This window comes from Chrysochloris asiatica, unplaced genomic scaffold (genome assembly GCF_000296735.1).
Source record: "Chrysochloris asiatica unplaced genomic scaffold, ChrAsi1.0 scaffold00192, whole genome shotgun sequence".
NCBI classification, from domain to species: domain Eukaryota; kingdom Metazoa; phylum Chordata; class Mammalia; order Afrosoricida; family Chrysochloridae; genus Chrysochloris; species Chrysochloris asiatica.
The window spans coordinates 2,303,374-2,327,422 of NW_006408710.1; positions in this window are offsets into that span (position 1 = coordinate 2,303,374).

The window sequence follows — 24,049 nt, forward strand, 5'->3', positions numbered from 1 at the left end:
GGTTGGGAGGCATAGAGTAAAGATAGCAGTGCATTACGGATTGGAAGGCATGCAGTAAAGATTGCAGGGCAATGAGGTGCTGCCTGCAGAGGCCATGATGCCTGTAGTTCCAAGCCTGCTCACCAGTGATGTATCCACCCTGGCTTTGGGGTCCTCATTGTCTCCCTTCTTCTGTTTGTCTGTGTATTCTTTCGCTATCCCTATCACCGCTGGCTCTCCCCTCCTCGTGAACCAAACACGCGTGACAACTATGTCGAGGGAAAACCCCGACAGTAACTGGTGAGCTTGAACTAGCCTTCAGTGCCACACCAGGACTTTGTTACATTCTTCCAAGAATTTTTTTTTTGATCAACAAATGTTAATTTGCTATCAAAGTCTTCTGTTTCCTCCAAGTGACACTTTTCTTATACAATCTATATTGTTTAGAAATCAAGTTATATGAGACAACTAGAAGCCAGGATATTTATTCTTAGGTGTAGAATAAGGAGCTCTGACAATACGTGCTAGGCTGCTCTCTGAAAGGTCAGAGGTTAAAACCCACCAGCCACTTTGTAGAAGAAAGATGTGTCAGTCTGCTTCCTTAAAGCTGAGAAACCCTATGGGCCACCTCTCCTCTGCCATACAGGGTCCCTATGAGCCAGAATCAATCTCAATGGCGACAGGGTCTGAGTTTATGAAGAACCCTTTCAGATTGTTCTCTTTGATCTTGAAGCAGCTTTCATTTGAACTTGCTCATGGGAAATGTGACAGAACAAATGTATTGAAAGAAAAGAACCAATGGAATGAGTAGGAGCGTGTTTTCAAGGCCAATCAAAAGGGGTTTATTTTCATCTCCAAATCTAATGCTTCATGAGATCAGAGAGTATGAGATTTTTGTTTCTCCTGCACTAATAGCCACTAGAACCAAGTGGCTTGGGTATAGTTGTTGTTGTTGTTAAGTGCCATCGAGTCGGTTCTGACCCATAGTGACCCTGTATAGGGTTTCCAAGAAGCAGCTGGTGAACTTCAACCACCAACCTTGCAGTTCAAACGGCTTTGCAGTCTGGTGCATTAACCCACAGCACCACACCAGGACTCCTGGGTATAGTAGACAGACAGGTTTTGTGGGATGAATAAATGAATTAACCAATGAATGAAAAATGCGGTTTTTGTCTGCTCCATGTGTTCATGCTAAGCATCTAATAACGAGGGAGGCCTGGTGTGGTGCTGTAGGTTAATGCACTGGACTGCAAGGTGGGTTTGAACCACAAGGTCAGCGGTTTCAGCTCATCAGCCACTCCTCGGAAACCCCATACACGGTTGCTGTGAGTTGGAACTGATTCAACAGCACAGTGATATAATAATGATAGAATTAATTCCACTGATTACATATTTGCTCTGTGAATAACTTAACAAATCACATTTGTGAATTAAATGTAAAACTTACAATGCAGTAACACAAGATAAGAAATTATTATTTCTCAGATATTATTGCTGTGTGCCGTCAAGTCAGTTCATAGTGATCCTGTATAGGGTTTCAGTGAGCACCTGGTGGGTTTGAACCACTGACCTCTCTCAGCTACCAGTCCAGTGCAATTTAAGGGATGGCAAAACAAATAAAGATAAACCAAATGCCATCCAGTCGAACTCATGGTGACCTCATCTACTGCAGAGTAGAAATACTTCTAGAGGATTCTCAAGGCTGTGACCAGTTGGAAATAGATTGGCAGGTCTTTCTTCTGCAAACCCTTAAACGGCAAACTTTTTGATTAGTTATTGTTGTAGTTGTTAATGTACCCTCGAGTCGGTTCCAACCCATAGTGGCCCTGTATAGGATTTCCAAGGAGTGACTGATGGGTCCGTTTGCTCCACTCAGGAACATTTAAGTGGTGTAAAACTAAACCCACTGCCAGTAAATCAATTTACACCACTGTAAGACAGAACAGAGCCACCCCATAGACTTTTCAAGGCTGTAAGCAAGGTTGGTTTGAACCGTGTGGTTGGTGGTTCAAACTCACCCGCGGATCCTCAGAAACCCTCTATGGGTTCTCTGTGAGTTGGAACTGACTTGACTGGACTTAAGGTAACACTAAACATTAAGGGTACCTGACCACCACGTCTTTCTCCTGTGGAGCAGCTGGTGGGTTTAAACCTCTGATCTTTCAGTTAGCAGAGAAGTACTTAACCACTGTGCCACCAGGGTCCTAGATTACATATCCCAAACCCAAACCCACTGCAGTCCAGTCCTTTTAGGCTCAGAGTAGATGTACAGTATAAAGCAGAAGTGCCTTATAGGGTTTCGGGGCTGTAAATCTGTACTGCTGGTGGATGATTGCTTAGCCATGGTACCCCCCCACCCCCACCCCCAAGCCTTCTCTGAGAAGATTAGGAGCTTACATAGTCCTGGTGTAGCACTCACTGTAGGATAAGAACTGGACCCCAAGGTCCGTTTGAACCTTAAGGTCGGCAGTTCAAACCCACCAGCTGCTCCTTGAAAACCCAGGTTTGGTAATGAGTCAGAACTGACTTTATGGCACTTAACAACAACATTGTTGTGCATTACACAGTTAAGACTCTAGATATAAATCTATATTTGGGCTCAGAAAACAAAAAAATATTGCCTTTTTTTTAACATGGGGGGAGGGTCATCTCTTATGACCTCCTGAGATGTGATATTGCTTGCCTTCTTCCTCCCAAGCAGTTTGTTCATTAAGCTGCAGTTTGGTCATTTAGCATTTGACTCATCCTGCCTGCCTGTTAGCGATCAGCCCCCAGGGAGAGCTAGTCACATGTTACAGATGCCCCGAGTTCAACCCAAAATGAACAAAGGGATGTCTGTGCCTAGATTTCCATTTGTAAAGGAATTAACATATTCTCATTCTGTTGTTTGAACATTGTCATTTCCTAAATATTCTGAAAATCTTTCAGAGCCTTGAAAATTACCACACAAAAATACAGCCCTTTATTGTCTAACAGATACAAGCTCCGCACTTGATTGACTGTGATGTTTGTTTTATTACTGTCAACATTAATTGTAGAAGAATATAAAGGAAGGGACTAAGAAGGCCTGTAGTCCTGGTGTGGCGCTGTGGGTTAATGCATTGGATTGCAAAAATAGTTTAAACTGTACTATCAGCGGTTCAAGCTCACCAGCCGCTCCTCAGAAATCCTATACAGGGTCTCTATGAGTCAGAACGGACTCCACAGCACTTAACCGCAACAAGGATGCGTGATAAAGAAATGTAGTCTGGGATGATGGATTCAAACGCATCTCCATGAACTAACTGGTGAAATCCACGTGAAGTCTGAAATTAGTCAAGTTGTAATTTATAGTCCTGTATCAATGTTGGTCTCTTAGTTTGGGAAATGTACCACAAACTCCTGGTGTATCACTGTAGGATCAGCACCTAAGTGTGAATCATAAGATCGCCAGTTCAAACCCACTAGCTGCTCCTTGGAAACTCTATACAGGGTCAGGATGAGTAGGAACGACTCAATGACACTTAACAACCATGGTAATGTAAGGTCTTAACAAGGCACAAAATTGGATGCGGTATTTATTATCCCTGTAATATTTTTGTAGTTCTAAAATTATTCCAAATTAAAAGGATTTTTAAAATTCACTATAAAACCTTGAGGATAGGCAACCATATCTTTGAGTAAGTGGCCATAAGTGATCTTACAATGGAGCCTTCTATTGTTACTCCTTTTGGGGTTGTGAAGTGCCATAGAGTTGGTTCCGACCCATAGCAACCCTGTATAAGATTTTCAAGGAGCAGCTGGTGAGCTTGAACAGCCAACACAGCGGTTCAAACTGACTTTGCAGTCCAGCGCATTAACCCACAGCGCCACACAAGTCCTCCTAGAATACGATGATTTTACTCATTATTTCTTTGTTCTTGGTGCGTAATGCATGGAAAATACTTACAATAGATATTTGCCAAGTTCCTCAAATATAGTTCTTGTTGTGAAGTGCCATTGAATCAGTTCTGAATCATTGCTGCTGTCGTTGTTGTTGTTATGTGCCGTGGAGTCGGTTCCGACCCATAGCAACCCTGTATAGGGTTTCCGAGGAGCGGCTGGTGAACTTGAACCACTGACTTTAAGGTTCAACCACTTTGCAGGGCAGAGCATTAACTCACAAAGCCAAACTAGGAGCAACCAGTAATTTCCTTAAAGGAAGAAGGAAAAAAAAAAAAATGTAGTCTCTAGGGAAACCACGAGGTGGCAGTATCAGCACATGGATTACATTTCGTTCTTTATAAGGAAGTTTAAAAACTACCGTTTGAAAACACTTGACATTTGGAAAATGTTATAATATGACGTTATTATATATATGGTAAGAGGAAGAATTCTCAGTCTTGTGATGAAGATCAAGAAAGATATGAACTGGCTGTGGACAGGACTTCAGGATACTGAGATACCCAGGAATAAAGTGGGAAACATTCCAGTCATTGATTTAAACATTTCCAGACGCGGCTTCAGTGCAGTGGAATAGATAGCACATCTGTTCAAATCTGGAGAATTAACAGACATCTATCTTTCTCCAGACATAAGTGTAACATGCAATGTTTGTCTGAAACTACCAAGTCATGAAACGCTAAGTTAATCAGTGTGATGTTCTGGATACTGCACGGATGGGGTCGAATGCAGGGAGTTATTTAGACTGAAATCTGCCATTTAAATTCCCACCTGCATTCTTCCTACCACATTCCTGATTTCACCTTCTATCATCCAGCGAACCAAGGCTCTTTCTGCTGTTATTGTTGTTAAGGGCTGTCGAGTTGATTCCCGTTCATAGCGACCCTGTATAGGGTTCCAGAGGAGTAACTGGTGGTTTTGAACTGTTGACCTTGTGGTTCACAGTCCACTGCTGATCCTACAGCACCACACCAGGAGTCTAACTCACTTTCTAGTAACAGCTAATGTAAAATGTAATGAGAAAGGCAAATTACAAAAACAAAACAAAGTCAATAATAAAGGAATTAGCATGTTATCCTAGCGCAAATGGATGAACTGGCTTTGTAGTTACCAATCCGTTGACTTTGTCCTTTCTTTTAAGTAAGCAGGTATTCCTTATGTCTGGGATACTGTTGCTGTTTTAAGTGTCATTGACTCATAGTGACCCTGTACAGGCTTTCCAAGGAGCAGGTAGGTAAACTGTCAACCTTGGGATTCAAACGGATCTGGCGGTCCAGTCCAGTGCTTATCCGAAAGCACCACACCAGGACTCAGTGTAGGATACTACACTGCTTAAATTCTCTGCTTTGTGTAAGAATTCTCAGTAAAGAGTGATGCAGTTATGAGAGGAAAACAGAATTTATTTTTTCAGAGTTTATATTAGATATATAAAGTGAAATCTAGTGATTTCGTCGTAATTTGAGACGTATGAGGGGCATCCAAGAAGTCTGTGGAAAAACAGAATTAAGATATAATTATTTTTTTTCATAAGCTTTCATATATTGACTTTATGTTCTGTGCTATTTTATGTTAACTACTAAGGGAGCTAAATTCAATAGGTTGTATTCATTTTCTGAGTTACACAAAATAATTAGATATGAGTCACATATAATATACCTTCTTACCTTTTTTTATTTTTTTTTTAACTATTGGGGTGGCACTGTACGATTAGCACTGGACTGTGAACCACAAGATCAGCAGTTCAAACCCACCTATCCACTAGCTGTACCTCGGAAACCCTGTACAGGGTTTACACGAGTCTGAACCAACTTGACAGCACTTAACAACACAACAAAAACACCTGGTTATTAAACCAAAACACACAGAGAGCTGGGTGATTGTTATTGTCCCAAATGTAGCAAGAAACCCAGCAACCAAGAGAAGGATCGTTGTACATAAAATAAGCATTTTAGAAAGAGCCACATGACGCTGAAGACGTTATAGCTAATGGACTCTTAACACCAAACCTTTTGTGTTCCTGAAAACAGTGTGACTTGCATTTTATATTTTGTACTCAATATCTACGTTTGAAATTCTGGCAAAGTCTGAGAAACATTTTTCATGTTGAATTAACATCATATGTGATGATGGTATAACTCTGAAGAAGGTGCCTTTGGTTTTGAACTACAGTTCTTGTTGCTAACTGCTGTTGAGCTGGTTCTGACCCATAGTGACCCTGTATAGGGTTTCCGAAGAGCGACTGGTGAGTTTGAACCACTGACCTTGAGGTTCAAATGACTTTGCAGTCCAGCACATTAGCCCACAGCACCATGCCAGGGCTCCTTAAACTACAATATTCCCCTTCATAATCTTATTTTCTTTGTGTTCCTTGGCACTTTATTCAGTTAAACCTCAGTGATTTGGGTCCGAAAGCCCACTAGGTGGCCGTTCCAGGGTTGTTGGCCTCTAGTCATGGCAACCCCATGTTCAGCAAACAAAATGCTGTCAGGTTTTTGGGCCATCTCTGCTATGGGTGAGGATCAGACCTTTCTTACACACAGGATTCTCACTGGCTGATGTTTACAAGTAGATTAGCAGCCTTTCCTAGTCTGTTCAGTCTAGAAATGACCCTGGAACCTGCTGATGATCATAGTAGTGCTCTAAGCCTTCATGACAAATGGGCTTAACTGCTCCTGAGGTGCCTGGGCTGGAAATCGAACCAGGGTCTCCAGCATGGAAAGCAAAAATTCTACCACTGAGTTACCATAATCCCCTGGGTCTATGGGTTTGTTGTTGTTGTTAAGTGCCATTAAGGCAGTTCCAACTCATAGCGACCCTGTATAGGGTTTCCAAAGAGCAGATGGCAAGCTTGAACTGCCAACCTTGCAGTTCAAACCGAACTTGCAGATCAGTGCATTAATCCATGGTGCCGAAAGTACTTTATCAGGAATGCATGCTGCATTCTTTGAATCTAGTTTTCCTGCTCAGAAGATATTTGCCTACTGTGGCGCTGTGGGTTAATGTGCTGGACTGCAAAGTCAGTTTAATCCACAAGGTCAAAGGTGTTCTAGATGCTTAAGACTGAGAGAGAAGGCACATAAATATTCTTGAGCAAATCAGCCAGACAGGGCCCAATGGCGGGAGGTATTACGTTGTTGAATTTCTGTGGATCTGCCTCATGGTTGGAGTTCTGATGTGGTACTGTAGGATAAGCATGGGACTGCTAATTGCAGTTCAAACCCACCAGCCGCTCCTTGAAAACCCTATACAAAGTTGCTATACATTAGACTTGACTGGCTAACACTTAAAAACAACAACCACTTAATGGTTAAAGGAGCTCGGATGGTGCAGTGCTTAAGCATTTGGCTACTAACCAAAAGGTGGGTAATTTGCAGCCACCAGCTACAAATGTGGGAGAAAGAGGTGACAGACTGCTCCCCTCAAAATTTCCCACCTCCGAAACCCGGTAGAGCAGTTCTACCTTGCCTATAGGGTCGCTAGGTGTTGGAAGTGGCTTGGTAGCAGTGGATTTTGGTGGGATTTCATCTTTCTCTGTGGGAGAGGCTGGTGGGGATTCAAACTGCAGACCTTTTGGTTAGCTCTTGAGCTCCTAACCACTGTGCCACGGGCTCCCATTCTGCTGTGATTGGACAGAACTAAACCAGAAGTTTCTTTTCTCTAAAGGCAGGTGTTTGGGAATGTCCCTGTTAACCAGGGGCCCTTTCGTGGCTGGAACGTCACTTCTCCCTGATGAAGGAAGAATAAGCAAAGGAGAGACGATGATGAATGTACCTTGGCTGTTGCAGGACGACCCTAATGTCCACCAAAGCAAGTGGAAAGCACGGCAGACCTCCCCCTCGGACCAGGTGAGTGGAGCAGACTCCACTTCTCTCCTCGCCATGCAAAAAGAAGGCTGATCCATCCCCAAAAAACCACAGCCAGGGTGGTCGTTCCTGTGCAGAAGTTAGAGCAAACAAGGGCAGCTGGAGCCAGATGTGGGGGCTCTCAGGTTCACTGGCAGCTCCTGGGGTACTTGGAGTCAAAGCAGCTCGTGCACGTTTCTGCTTTTTACCAGGAAGCCTGGAGACTTGGAGACCAAGGAATCTGATGAGCCCCAGCTCTCCAAATTGTTCTTCTCCAGGCCTCATAGGGAAACGCCAATACCTTTAAAATGTCAGCAACTCCGTCAAATTACTACATAGAAACCCACAGGTAATTTACAACTGATCCTCCCTGTGGACCAAGATGGAGCAATTCACTTATACATGCCCCCCAAAAGATGACTTCTCAGTCCCCAGTTGTATGTAGGACACTAGAGAGAGAGTACCAGCCCATCTTGCACTCGGGCAGAGAGAAGTTTAGCTATTGAAGCTTTGGTAAGGAAGGACATTCTTCTTTTTGAAGCATCTAGTTTTACCTGTTTCTTCCTGTCCACATCCTCAGTTCCAAAAGGAATATTTCTATCTGCTCGACTACTGATTTCTGGTATGTCCTTCTTTGGTTTTGACTTTTTTTTTTTTTTTAAACTTTAAATCCTACCTGACAAAGTAAAAACCAGGAATTTTCTTAAGTATATGAGAATGAAAGTTTGTCATTCTAGATCAATCTTACATACAGATGTAGGGAAGCCATAAAAGACACTTCTACTTGCTTTGTTTCAAGGAGCTCTGGTAGTATTGTGGTTATGAGTCGGGCTGCTAACCTCCAGGTTAGCAGTTCGAAACTACCAGCAGTTCTGTGGGAGAAAGATGAGACTTTCTGCTCCTGTTAACAATTTACAGTCTCAGAAACCCTACACAGGGTAGGTATGCGTTGGAACCGACTCCACGGCACACCACCACCACTTTCTAGTTTCAGATGGAACCCTGGTGGGTTAGTGGTTAAGTGCTGAAAGGTTGTCAATTCTAACCCCACCAGAGGCTCTTTAGGAGAAAAGATCCCGTTATCTGCTCCCAGAAAGATAACAGCCTAAAAAATCCCATGGGACAGTTCTAGTCAGTCTAATAGGGTTGCTAACAATCACAATGAACTTAATGACACACAACAACAACAACTAGTTTCAGATGATTCTACTGAACTTTAAGGTCCTGGATTTCCAAGGGCAAAGGGCCATTTGTCACTTGTTTTGTTTTTATGTTTATTTTCTAATTTGGCTGAGTTGTGTCAGCTCTAAATCCATCTTGGATCTGGTGAGATAAAAAGATATTATTATTAATAATTGGTGTGGCAGCGGGAGGAATATCACTGCTCTGTGAACCACAAGGTTGGCAGTTCAAACCCACCAGCTCCTCCTTGGAAGTCCTAGACAGGGCCACTATGATGCAGAACTGACTCAACTGCACTTAACAACAACAACATTAAGAATTCGACTTTCATTTCCTAGAACAATAGATGATTTTGGCAAATCTCAGCTTTCTAACTGGACCCTGAACTGTCATTTTTGAACACGGTCAACACTGTTGATGCTCAGTGCTGTTGGTAAGTGCCATCGAGTTGGTTCCGACTCAGCGACCTTGTATAGAGTTTCCAAGGAGTAGCTGGTGGATTTTAACCATTGCTCTTGTGGTTCAAACTGACCTCCAAGTCTAGTGTTTATCCTCCAGCACCACACCGAGACTCCTATTTCTTAGTTGTTGTTAAATACTGTCTGTTAATGCTGATTCATAATGACCCAGCTGTTTCTGAGAAGCAGCTATTGAGTTTGAACTGCCAACCTTGTGGTTATCAGTCCAGTGTTTACCTTACAGTGTCACACCAGAACTCCTATACTGCTTAAATTCACATATTTGAGTCAAATGTGTCTATCTGAGTCACAAATTGTCAGTGATATCAAAATGCCTTTTAGCTAGAATATATCTTTGCCTCTCGAAGTCATTTTCCACATGAAACCTTGTCAAGCGTAATGTTTGCACACAGACAATGACAAAGAGAGAAGTAAAGCAGTAACCTAAGAAATTGGAGACATATGTCTAATTTTGGCTGATTACAGATAAAGAAAAATTACATTTTGTTGTTTTGAGTGCGCATGGCAATTATTCTTTATTTCATTTAAGTTCCGTTAAGTCTCCTGATGGCTTGCTGCCAGAGTCTGAGAGCGAAGTTATTTAATTCCCTTGCCTGATTTTAATTCTTGCATCCAGTAATTGTAAGATATAAAAATTATTATTCCCATTTTTCAGATGAAGAAACTGAGACTTTAGAAAAATGAATCCACCTCATCTTCTATTATATTAGATGACACCTTTTTCATTCTCCTTCAAGTTCTCCTTAGAAACCAGGATGATGAGACTTTGTCTCTCTTACTTTGGGAGTATCACCAGGAGGGACAAGTCTCTGGAGAAGGACATCATGCTTGGTAAAGTGGAGGGTCAGAGAGGAAGAAGAAACCCCCAATAAGATGGATTGGCACAATGCAGCAGCAATGGGCTCAAGCATCCCACTAATGATGAGGATGGTGCAGAACCAGGTAGGGTTTCACTGTGTTGTGTAGAGTTTTCCCATGATTCTGAGCAGGCTCAATAGTATCATTCTAGCCTTTGTGCTGATACAGCTGGTAATAGGAAATTCAGGATGTACCCAGTACCTACATTGTATTTATTGGGACGAAAAGAAACACTCCCACTTGTAATGACCTGGACGCGTAAAGGTGCCAGATGATTTCTTTCTGAATTTGGCTCGTTTCATTATCTCCATGGATGGGGGGCCCCGTTGACTTGTGGAATCCACAGAGTGGGTGTTTTAACTTTTCTGTGCCGCTCCTTCAAACATGAAATACATGCAGAAATATCACTTCCCTTGTGGAGATGCAGTGGCGCGGACCATCTCATTGGCTCGTCTATTCCTGAGAGAAAACATCATTGTTTTTGACTCTCAGCTGGTCATGTAAGCTCCTCCATCTACATTTACTCTTTTAATAATGGGAGGTCGGTCCCAGCTGCCTTTAGATTGGGTTGTTTACTTGTCCCTAACCTCTTTCTAAAAGATTGTATTTATCTAGGCAACCAGCTGGGTTTTCCACATAGATGAGGTCAATTCATTTGACCTTGGGCTCAATATGAAATGCATAATAAAAGCTGAAGCCCCCAAGACCGGATGTTGCCTTTCAAAAAGAAAAAGACAAAAACAACTAGCCTGGACAAGGAATGATAATTTATGGCCCATAAACCCCAGCGGAGCTGCATGGCGCTGAGCAGTAACTGTGACAAGGAGCCTGTGCCCAGTCTTTATTTTTTTATTCGATGCCATTGGGAGGCTCAGGCATCTGCGCCATTCAGAGATGGGGAATGGGCATTGGGAAAAAAACAAGGCTGTTGTTTCTTTATAGACATGCACACACACTGCTTGAATTGGGGGGGGGGGGGTTTCTGAAGCTCATATTTCATAGACAAGCAGTGGAGTAAGGGGCAGTGATCTTTGACGTTTGATTATCAGGTTTTTATTAAGCATACTCCGTAACTCGCCATGACACAAAATAGGAAGCAGAACATTAAAATTGCTGTTCGCTGTCAAAACCCATGGTTTTCTTGACAGATCTAAAGATGAGTGCAATTATTTGAGTGCTAGATCAGTAGACGGATGTGATGTTTTGATTGAAAGATCTCTGGAGTGATGTGCTTTTTCATCTGGAAACTTTGACATTTTAGCCTGCACTGAAGCCTTTGCCACCACCACACTGCATGCCATGAACATCTCTCACCTGCACTGTGACTGAGAGTAGCTACCTTGTCACTAATGCCCTACAGTTGGCATTTCTGTCGATTTTTACTGTGAATTTTAAGCAATCTTGGATGAATCCATTTTACCTAAATCATTGGCCAAAGCCCTGATCATGTCCTGGGTTGTAGTTAGATGCCTTCAGTTGTCACCGACTCAGTGACCCTCTGCAGAACAGAACGAAACACTGCCCAATCCTGGGCCAACCTCACAATTGTTGTCACGCTTGAGCCCATTGATGCTGCCACTTTGCCAATCCATCTCACTAGGGATAGTCCATTCTCTGACCCTCCACCTTACCAAACATAATATCCTTCTCCAGTGCCTGGTCCCTCCTGACAATATGTCCAAAGTATGAGACACGAAGTCTCCAAGGAGCACTCTAGCTGCACCTCTTCCAACACAGATCTGTTGGATCTTTTGTCAGTCCGTGGCACTTTCAATATTCTCCTCCAACACCATAACTCAAAAGCATGGTCTTTTATGGTCTTCTATGGTGTTCTTTATTGACTGTCCACCTTTCACATGTCCTGGGTAAAAACTGAGAAATGGGTTTGTTTTTGTTAAGTACCATCCAGTCAGTTCTGATTCATTACAACACAGCAAAGGGTTTCAAAGGAGCAGCTGGTGGGTTTGAACCACCAATCTTGTGGCTAGCGATCTAGTGCTAATCCTAAAGCGCCACACCAGGACTCCGGAGTCCAAAGAAACAGAGTCAAAATGTTTGTCAGGCTGTTAATAAATCTCTTCTCACCATTCACATGGGATTTCTAATCTGATTTTAGCTCTTCTTTTGAGATAGTTCCTTCTGTATGCTTTTGAATGTGACTAAATGCTCATGGTCAGTGGTTTGAAACTACCAGCAGTTCCACAGGAGAAAGATGAGGCTTTCTGCTCCCGTAAAGATTTGCAGCCTAGGAAACCCTACGCAGGGTTGCTATGAGTCAGAACTGATTCCACGGCACAACACCACCAACAACAACAACGACACATTCATTGTGATGCTGTACGATAAGCATTAGATAAAGAGGTAGGTTTGAACCATAAGGCAGTGGTTGAAGCTCACAAGCTGCTCCTGAAAATCCTTTACAGGGTTGCTATGAGTTGGAACTGACTCCACAGCACTTAACAGTAACAGCAATGACATAGTATGTTCTCCTAGTGTGGTACCGTATGATCAGCACTGGATTGGGAACTACACGGTCAGCAGTTCAAGCCCACTAGCTGTTCCTCAGAAACCCGATGCAAGGTCCCTATGAGTTGGAACTGATACGACAGCATTTAATAACAAAAACGACGTAGTATAGGAACCCTGGTGGTAGAGTGGGCTAAGCGTTAGACAGTTAACTGCGTGGTTAGCAGTTGGAATCCACCAGCTGCTTTATGAGAGAAAGAGGAGACTGTCTGCTCCTGTAGAGATTTGCAGCCTCAAAAACCCTTTCCAGCGTCATTGTGTGTAGGAATGGGCTCAACACACAACAACAGCTGCATGTGCATACTATAGACGACAACTTTCATGTCAAGAATATATTGTTGTTGTTATGAATCGTTGTCAAGTCCATCCTGTCTCCGGGCAACCCTACGCATACAGAGTAGAACTGCTTCATAAAGATTTCAAGGCTCTGACTTTGGAGCAGGTGATGACCAGGACTTTCTTCCGAGGTGCCTCTCGTTGGGTTAGAACTTTCTACCTGTCAGCTTGAAATTAAGCTCCTCACCGGTTGTGCCGCCCATATAGTCCTAAAGTAAATATGTTCTTGGTGGTGGTGGTGGTGGTTATGTGCCATGGAGTTCGTTCTGACTCATAGTGACCCTATACAGGGTTTCCAAGGCTGTAACTCTTTATGGGAGCAGAAAGCCTTATCTTTCTCCCGTGGAACAGCTGGTAGTTTCTAACGGCTGACCTTGCCGTTCTTGGTCTCAGGGATTTTATTTATTTGGGAGGTAGTCACTGATATAGAGATGAAACGTCTGGGGATCTGGTGGCCATTTTCAATAGGAAATACTCTCTAATAACAGGGTATCTGACTGGACATTCTGTTGAGACTGAAGTGGTGAAGTTTAGTGGATCCAGAAGGTACCTGGGTCTTTTAGGTGGAGGAAAGATGCAACGAAAGTGGGAAAGGTGGTTTAGGAAGGATAATCGAGATCCAAATTAAACCCAGTACCGTGGGTCACTATTTAAATCCTAGTGACACTATATAGGGGTCTGAGACTGGAAATCTGCATAGGAACGTACAGCCTCGTCTTTCTTCTTGCTGAGAAGCTGGTGGGTTTGAACTGCAGACATTGTGGTTAGCAGGCAATGTTTAACCCACTGTGCCACCAGGGAGCCTTTGGAAAGGAGATGGAAAGGTCAATTAAATGGCACTGAAAACAAATAAGCAGGTGAGCATTTTACAAATATACCCAGTGACTCTGTCATGTACCGGAATCCTCCATGGTGGAAGTGGCTAACACACTGGGCTGTTGACCCAAAGGTAAGGGTTTGAGCTCACCCAAAGGTGCCGATGGAGCAAGGCCAGGCAATCCTCTTCTGAAAAACCTACCACTGAAAACCCCGAGGAGCACTGTTCTATGCTGACACACTTGCAGCCATCATGAGATGGAATTGATTAGATGGTAATTGGGGAAAAAAACACTCACATAACTTCTGGTGAGAATATTGATTAGAACTACTGTTTTTGAAGGATCATTTGGCAAAATGTTAAAACACCATATACTCTGTACCAACACATGCCAGGACAAAAACATGACCACTATAAGCAACTATTTCTGCAGGACATATCTCATAGAGAAGAAAAAAAAAAAAATTAACATGGAATTTTGGATTTTATACATTTTCAGTGTTTTTGTTTATTTTCTTTGTAAGCAGATAGATGGTGAAAGGAAAAGATAGAAAAGAAAATGTGTACGGTGTACGTTTGTATCAGCTTTTTCACTTATTAACAAAAGGTACCTATTTTGGTTCTTCTTGGTATGTGTTTCATGGTAGCATTTCATTCTCTTCTTTTGCAAAAGTTAAAAGCAGCAGAAGAAAAACAAAATGTCAATAACTGTTCCTTTGCAGTTGATTCTTGGTTCAGTACTGACTCGTTAAACAAGGAAAAGGCTCTTTTCCAGTCTCTCTCCATTGAATGGTTATCCATGGCCTCTTGCCATCAAGACCTGGCCTTTGGGTTAATGCTATTAGTACTGTATTTCAAATACATTATTAGTTAAATAGATTTCTTTTTGTTGTTAACTATCTTAAGAACCTAACCACAATTTATATCATTGTTTCCATGGGGAAAAAAGGGTTCCAAGTCTCAAACAGCTAACATAAAAAACAAATGTGAAACAGCTTGTTTATACATCGATGACCAGCTATACAGCTTTTCTTGTTTTACTATTGAAAGTCACATGGCATACTGGAGTCATTCCTTGCTTGAGAGTACAATATCCCCAGGGCCTTAAATTCCAGGAAACTGTTGCCAACACTGATGTTGACCTCTAATCAAAGAAAAACTCCTTTCTAGATCTTCCTCCCTTACGGAGTATTCTTTCCACATTGAGATTTCATTCATTCATTTCTTTCTAGAGTTATCAATGAAAGCCACAAGTTTACTGGTGTGTGTGTGTGTGTGTGTGTGTGTGTGTGTGTGTGAACTACATCTGGCAGAAAAGAGGGACGATCATATTTGAGACTGCTAAGTTTTCTCCCTTCCTATTACTTCTCTTTACTTGATTGCAGGAAAATCTCAGCATACTTGTGTCTCTCCAAAACTCCTATTATATTTGTATCCTAAGATCTAGATAGCTCAGAAGGAGACTAGTATCTAACTGCCGGCATAGATCCTACTACAGCAAAAACTTGACAAAATATTGTCTGATGTGTTCTGACAATAAAACTCAGGTTATAAGCAGATTTTCCTTCTTTTTTTTTTTTTCCTGTCTGTTTTCAGACTTCCCTCTAGGATTCTAAACAATAGTTGGGGTAGGTCAAGAATAAGAGGTTGAAACACATTGCAGTAAAGAAAGGCAAGGAAAAGGATAAAAGCTTTGGAAGTCTCAGGAACATAAAACTGTCAGCTGTATGCAGCAAAATTCTCACGACCCCAACGCTGAACTTTGTAAATAGACTTGGCATCAGACTCTGGCCTGGAGAAAATAAAGGAAAAAGAAAATAGAAGAAGACCCCTACCCTACCCTAAGACACACACACACATACACACACACACACACTGTGTATACTTAATTTTATAAGGACATAGGCTACTGGTCAAGTGCGTGTGGAATTAAAGAATCTAGTCTTATTTATCACAGTATAACAACACTGTTTTTCATTTAATTCATGCATGTCCTTTCTAACAATGGGCTTCCTAATGGGATGTTACATATTCTGATGGAATTGTCCCTACTGCTCAATCATTCCCAGCTCTGTTTCTTAGAGACGCAAATTCGTATCTCTCTGTATTAATAAGTCCCCAATGTTGTTATTTGGAGTCCTGATTAATGCCCTGTCCTGATGGAGTGGGTTAATGCACTGGACTGCAAGGTCGGTTTGAAACACAGGGTCGTTGGTTCAAATTCAACAGCCACTCCTTGGAAACCCTATACAGGGTTATTATGAGTCAGAACTGACTCAATGGCATTTAACAACAACAACAACAACAATGTTGTTAAATTCTGACTCATAACAATCTTGTGTAGCATTTCCAAGAATATAAATCTTTGCAAAAGTGGAAAGCCTCATCTTTCTCCTGCAGTTGGCTAGTGGGCTCGAACCAACAACATTATAGTTCACAGTTGAATGCTTATCCTACAGAGCCACCACATTTCTTAATATTTGAGGAGAAAGTATGTATGATTAAGATCATGAAGTAGGCTGTGAATTAGGCCTGAGTCTCAACTCACTTACTCTCAAGCTCATTGCTTCCGAGTGGACTCCAACTCTAGAGACCCTGTCTAGGGTTTCCAAGGCTGTAAACCTTTACAGGGGCAGAAAGCCTCATCTTTCTCCACTAGTCAGGTTGAATTGCTGACTTTGCAATGAACAATCCAGTGCTTACTCGACAATACCACCATGGCTCCTGTGTTGTTGTTATATGCCATCGAGTCAGTACTGACTCATAGCCACCCTATATACAACAGAACGAAACACTGCCCAGTCCTGGGCTAACCTCACAATTGTTGCCATGCTTGAGCCCATTGATGCTGCCACTTTGCCAATCCGTCTCGCTGGGGGTCTTCCTCTTTTTCTCTGACCCTCCACTTCACCAAACATGATATCCTTCTCCAGCGATTGGTCCCTCCTGACAATATGCCTCAATTTAAATCTAGAGTTAATTTGTTGGGGTTTTTGTTTGGTTAGCTCTTTCCACTGTAAGAATAACAGTGTATACGTCTTTGGGTTGTTGAGAGAATTCAATGGCATGTCTACCAAGTGACCCCCCACATTTGGAAAACATTGCTGGATGTTTGTCCCACAATAAGGTGTGTCAAAAATATCAGGGAGCTATAATCACTGGTGGAGCCTTGGTGTGGCGCTCTGGGCTAATGCTCTGGACTGCAAAGTCAGTTTGAACCGCAAGGTCAGTGGTTCAAGCTCACCAGTCGCTCCTTGGAAACCCTATACAGGGTCACTATGGGTCAGAACCGACTCAACGGCACTTCACAACAACAACAACAACAACAACAACAATATAATTACTGTTAATTGTATCAAGAGGGCATTGTTAAGCCACAGACCTAGTAAGAAAGAAATCCCTAGACTTATGAATCTTAATCCTTATTGTTGTCAGCCAGCCAGTTCCAGTTCCAATTCACAGTGACCTTAATGTAAACCAGACAGGAACACTGTCCAGTCATAGTAAGCTTGTCAGTATTGCTAATTTTCAGTACAAAGAAAGGGCTCATTCTAATGCACTGTAGGATCTAGCCTATACAGTGTTCAGGTCTCCATAGACAGGGATTTTAACGTATACTTCTTCTTATATCAAGAATGGAAATTTTCATCAATCGTTATGGTGAGGGGACATTGAGTGTTGGCGTTTAGCGAAGATTTATCAGACATCAGCAATGGTAGCCTTCATTCCACAGCCTCTTCTGAATCTGGCTTGAATTCCTGGAAGTTCCCTATTGATGTACCACTGCTACAATTTGTGAATTATCTTCAGCAAAATTGTATTTGCATATGATATTAATGTATCATTTGGTAACTTCCACATTCTATTGGATCATCTTTCTTTGAAATGGGCACAAAACACTCCTCCATGCTGATGATAGATCGTTGCCAGATTTCAGCCCATTGTTAGAGCAACTGTGCACCCATCTCATTGAGGAACTTTATCTTTTTCCCTGACCCTCTGCTTTATCAAGGAGAATGTCTTTCTCCAGGACTGAGTATCTCCTGATATGTCCAAAGTACATTGAACAAAGTCTTGCCATTTTCACTGGTAAGGAGTATTCAACTGCGATTCTTCTAAGATAGGTTTGTTTGTTCTCCTGGCAGTCCTTGGTACAGACAACTGTCTCAACTAAATGCATCCATTTGGATCCATTATTCCTTATTCATTGTCCAGCTTTTGCACACACATATTGTTATTGTTGTTGTTAGTTGCTGTCGAGTCTGTTTTGACTCACATTGATACGATGTACAACCGAAGAAAACACTACATGCCTCTGAGACTTCCTCATCATCATTGTTACTGTTGCGTTCACTGCTGCTGCCATTGTGCCAATTCATTTCATGGTGAGTCTCTCTTCCCCTGACCCTCCACTTTACCAAGCATGAAGTCCTTCAAGGATTGGTTCCTCCTGATAATATGGCCAAAGAATGAAGACGATGCCTCACTATCCTAGCATCTAAGGAACATTCTGGCTATAGTTGTTCTAACACAGATTTGCTTATTCTTCAGGTAATTCATGGTACTTTTACTGTTCTTGTCCAACACCATAAATCAAATGTAGTAATTTTTCTTACAATCTTCCTTTACTCATTGTCCAACTTTCACATTGCATATGAAGCTTTTGAAAGTATGATGGCTTAGGTCAGGCGCACCTTAGTCCTCAAACTGACATCTTAGCTCTTGAACTCTTTAAAGAGGTTTTGTGCAGCAGATTTGCCTATTGCAGTATGTCGTTTGGTATCTTGACAGGAGTGTTAGTAGAGGATTCAATCAAAATGAAACCTTTGACAATTTCTATCTTTTTCCATTTATCATGATGTTATTTATGGGTCCAGTGGTAAGGATTTTTCTTTTCTTTATATTGAGATGCAACCCATACTGAATAATTCTGTGGTCTTTGATTTTCATCAGGAAGTATTTTAAGTCATCTTCTCATTCAGCAAGCAAGATTGTATCATGTGCATATCACAGATTGTTCACGAGACTTCTTTCAATTCTGATGCCACACATTTCTTCAGATAATCCAGCATAGCGTTATTTACTCAGCATACAGATTAAATAAATTTGGTGAAAGAATACAACCCTGGCAAACACCTTTCCTGATTTTAAACCATTCAGTGTCCCCTTGTTCTGTTTGAATGACTGCCTCTTGGTCTAAGACCAGATTCCTCGTGAGCACAATTAAGTGTTCTGGGATGCCATTCTTTGCAGTGTTATCATTGCTCTTGTCAGATCTGTACAACCGAAAACCTTAGCATAGTCAATAAAGCACAGATAAACATCTTTCTGATATTTTCTGCTTTCAGCTAAGATCCAACTGATGTCAGCAGTGATATCCCTTGTTCTACATCCTCACCTGAATCTGACTTTAACCTCCAGCAGTTCCCTCTCCTTGTACTGTTGCAGCCATTTTTGAATTATCTTTAGTAATATTTTACTTCATGTGATATTAATGATATTGTCTAATAAATCCCACATTCCTTTGGATCACTTCTCTTTGGGATGGGCACACACATGGATCTCTACCAATCAATGGGCCAGGTAGTTGTCTCGTAGATTTCTTGGCACAGATGAGTGAGTGTCTCCAGTGTTGCATTTGTTTGTTAAAGATTTCAATGTATATCCCATCAATTCCCAGAGGCTTGTTCTTTGCCAATAACTTCAGTGCATCTTAGATTTCTTCTTTTTGTACCATGAACTCTTGGAGTCCTTGTGTGGCACTGTGGGTTAATGCGCGGGACTGTGAAGTTGTTTGAACTGCAAGGTCAGTGTGTCAAGCTCACCAGATGCTCCTTGGAAACCCTATACAGGGTTGCTATGGGTCAGAACCGACTCAACGGCACTTCACAACAACAATATGATACTTCTTGTATTGATCGAACATTGACATTTCTTTTTGATACACATTCCTTCCATCTTCTTTTGCTGCTTTCTGCATCATTCCATATTTTGCTCCTAGAATCTTTCAATAATGCAAGGTGAGGTTGAAATTACTTTTCAGTTCTTTCTGCTTGATAGATGCTGAATGTGTTCTTCCCTTTTGTTTTTCTAACTCCAAATCTTTACTTACTTCATTATAATACTTGACTTTGTCTTATCAAGCAGCCCTTTAAATTTTTCTGCTCAGCTCCTTTATCTCTTTCTTTCTTCCATTTGTTTTAGATTCTCTGTGCTAGAGAGCAAGTTTCAGAGTCTCTTTGGACATTCATTTTGGCTTTTCTTTCTTTGTTGTCTTCTTACTGACTTTTTGCTTTCTTCCTGCAGATGTTCTGCTGTCATCCCACAAGTCTTCTGGTCTTCAGTCATTAGTGTCTAATGCAGCAAATCTGTTCTTCAGATGATCTCTAAATTCAGGTGGGATGTATTCGAGGTCATTTTTTTGGGCTCTCACAGATTTGTTTTGATTTTCTCCAGCTTCAGTCTGAAATTGTATACAAGCAATTGTTGGTCTGACTCCCCGGTCTGCCTCGGCCCTTGTTTAATCCAATAACATGGAGCTGAGCTTTTCCACCATCTTTTCCCACAGATGTAGTCAATTTGATTTCTGTGTATTCCATCTGGTGAGGTCCATGTGCATAGTCATCTTTTATGCTGCTTTTAAAGGTATTTGCAATGAAGAAATCATATGTTGTTGTTGTTAATTGCCATTGAATCTGTTCTGACTTACAGCTACCTGGCATAGGGTTTCTGAGGAGCAGCTGGTGGGTTTGAACCACTGACCTTACAGTTCAAACTGATCTTGTTGTCTAGTGCTGATCCTACAAGCGCCTGAAAATATCCTGGCTTCAAAGTGGCATTTTACTTTTTTAACACTTTAAAGAGGTCTTTTACAGCACATCTGCCAAGTGCAATACTTTGTTTTATTTTCTTGACTGCTGCTTCCAGGGGTATTGATTGTGAATCCAGGTAAAATGAAATCTTTGGCCACTTCCACACTTTTCCCAGTGATCGTGATGTTGATTATTGGTTCAGTTGTGTGATTCTTTGTTTTCTGAGTTATAATCCATATTGAAGGTGGTAGCCTTTGATTCTCTTTAGTAACTGCTTTGCGTATTCTTCACTTTCTGCAAGCAAAGTTGTGTTTCTTCATCTTTCATATTGTTAATGTGTCTTCTTCTACTTTTTCATATAGTATAGCTTCTCAGATCATTTACTCAGCATACAGATTGCATAAGTATGGCAAAAGGAGAAAACAGTGATACACGCCGTTCCTGGTTCGCAGTCATGCCGTATCCCCTTGCTTGTTTGAAAGGACTTGTTTGTGGTTTGCACACAGTTTAGTGTTCCGGAATCCCTTTTCTTCACACTGTTACTCAGAATTGGTGAGGTCCACACAGTTGAATGCATTCGCTTAGAGAACCGAACACAAGTAAAGATCTTTCTGGTGTTCTCTGCTTTTAGTCATGAATACCAGAAAGATCCATTTGACATCTGCAATGATATATCCCTGTTGTATGTCTTCTGTTAAATCTGGCTTTCCTGGATTACAGCTCAAAAACAGACAACAAACAAAAACAGTCTTGCCACCGAGTCAGTTCTGACTCATAAGGACCATATAGAATAGAGTAGAATTGTCCCATAGTGTTTCCAACAAGGGTTTGTCTTAACAGAATCTGGCAGCCACATCATTCTCCCAGGGAGTGGCTTAGTGGGTTCAAACTATTGACCTTTTAATTAGTGACCAAGTCATTTAATGACTGAGCCAATAGGATTAATTGCTTCATACCTGCCCTCTTCTTATATCTCTTGGAACTTATTTCAAGTTTCATTTTTATTTATGGCTGTTAACCACCAAATAAAAGCCTTTATCATATTCTCAGAACTTTTGAGCGTTTTCAAGGTTGTTGTTGTTGTTGTTAAGTGCCGCCGAGTCGGTTCCGACCCATAGCGACCCTGTACAGGGTTTCTGAGGGTGTAAATCTTTACGGGAGTAGAAAGCCTCATCTTTCTCCCGCGGAGCGGCTGGTAGTTTCGAACAGCTGACCTTAAGATTCACAGCACGATTCGTAACCAGTACGCTTTTTCAAGGTAAATTACAAAATTGTTAAGTTTCATCAAGTCTGTACTGACTCATAGTGAGGCACAACAGAACAAAACGCTGCCCAGTCCTGTGCCAAGCTCACAGTCATTGCTACATCTGTGCCCATCACTCCTGCCGCTGTGCCAAGCCATCTCATTGGAGTCTTAATTACAAAATTTGTCATAGATTGTTTTTTGATCATCATAAAACATTGAAGAGCAAACATGTCAGCTTGAAGACTAAGGTGCACCTGACCCAAGCCATGGTATTTTCAATAACCTCATAAGCATGTGAAAGCTGGACAGTGAATAAGGAAGACCGTAGAAGAATTGATGCTTTTGAGCTATGGTGTTGGAGGAGAATGTTGAAAGTGCCATGGGCTGCCAAAAGAACCAACAGATCTGTGTTGGAAGAAGTACAGTCAGAGTGCTCCTTGGAGGCCAGGATGGCCCAACTTCATCTCTCATACTTCAGACATATTTTCAGGAGGGACCAGTTGCTGGAGAAGGAGATCGTGTTTGGTAGGGTGGAGGGTCAGAGAAAAAGTTGAAGACCCCCCGCCCGCCCGCACAGCTAGATGGATTGGCAAAGTGGCTCAAGGGTCACAACGATAGGTTGGCCCAGGATCGGGCAGTGTTTCATTCTGCTGTGCATAAGGTCACTATGAGTCGGTACCGACTCGATGGCACCTAACAACAACAACAAACAACTTTTAAAAACTTTCTTAAAAGATTCAAGTTTTATAAGGACTCAAACTTTATTTTAATTCATGAATTATCTAGTGTCTGTTCTAGAAATCAGACAAAAGCTCCAAAGGAGGAGAGAGCAGAGTTACTTGGGCAAAGCGGTGTAAGAACAAGGAAGTAACCCAGGGAGGGAAGGGAAGGATCAGGTCTAAGTTGTTTTCTTTCTAGGACACCTTGGGAACTTTTGAAGCCAGATCACATACTGTAGGTGAGGCAGCCAGCACGGTTTGATATTCTAAGGGTTCAGCTGTTGGGAAGGTCAGGTGTTTGCAGATAATAGAAACTAACTAGGTTGCAGTTTGCTTACATGGGTTTAATGTAAGCAACTCCATCCATCTTGGGCCTACTGTTGTCAGGTTAACAGACAACCTGTGTTAAGGAATTCCTTATCATAGTTTTCTACAGTAGATTCTTGTGACTGATTTTCATAGAAACCAAAAAGTCCAGTTAAAATAAGTGCATAAATAGGCATCTTTACCTCTCCTCCCATTGTGTCAAGGAACCCTGGTGGTACAGTGGTTAAGAACGCAAGTGTTAACCAAAAGGTCAGAAGTTGAAACTCACAGGGCAATCCACACTAGAAAGATGTGCAGCCTTCTGTAAAGATTCCAGCTTTGAAATCTCTGTTCAGATAGCTCTAGTGTGTCCTACCCAGTCACTATGAGTTGAGGTCAACTAGAATGCAGTGAATTGTATTTTTTCCAGTTTTCTATTTGTAGATAACCAACCATTCTCCTATTCAGTTGGGTAAATCCTCTTTACTTCCTTGGTTCCGTCCCATCCCAACATCTTAGGGACATTGATTTATTTCCATTGTGTGTGAATGTTCTGGTGATGTGTGGACCATCCTCTGTGTCTCTGTACCACATTCTGGCCTTCGTCAGTTCTCCCCTTCATTCCTGGATTTAGGCAGAGAGTAGAATTGCTATAGTAGATGCATGTTGGATAAATACAGAACAGATGCATGGATGTTAAGCCTTTGAGACATCTATCAGCAAGAAATCCATTATAAAAGGTATGGTATGGTGTCTAAAATGCACTATTTTTTTGTGAAGAATTGTTAAGAGGAATGTCTGTGAACTGGTAGAATACCATCTTCCTTTTCAATTTGTTCAGCAATTACTTGTTAATCCCTGTACTTGGGAGTGAGCTGGGTTGTTTGCTTGTGAATTTTTTTCCTTTGCCAATTTACCAAAAATCTGGGAATCTGTGTATTTGAAATGCATGCTTGAAATCTGTCATATAAAGATTTTAGGGAATCATTTCATTTTGTTAGATGATGTAATCATGATGAGAACAGA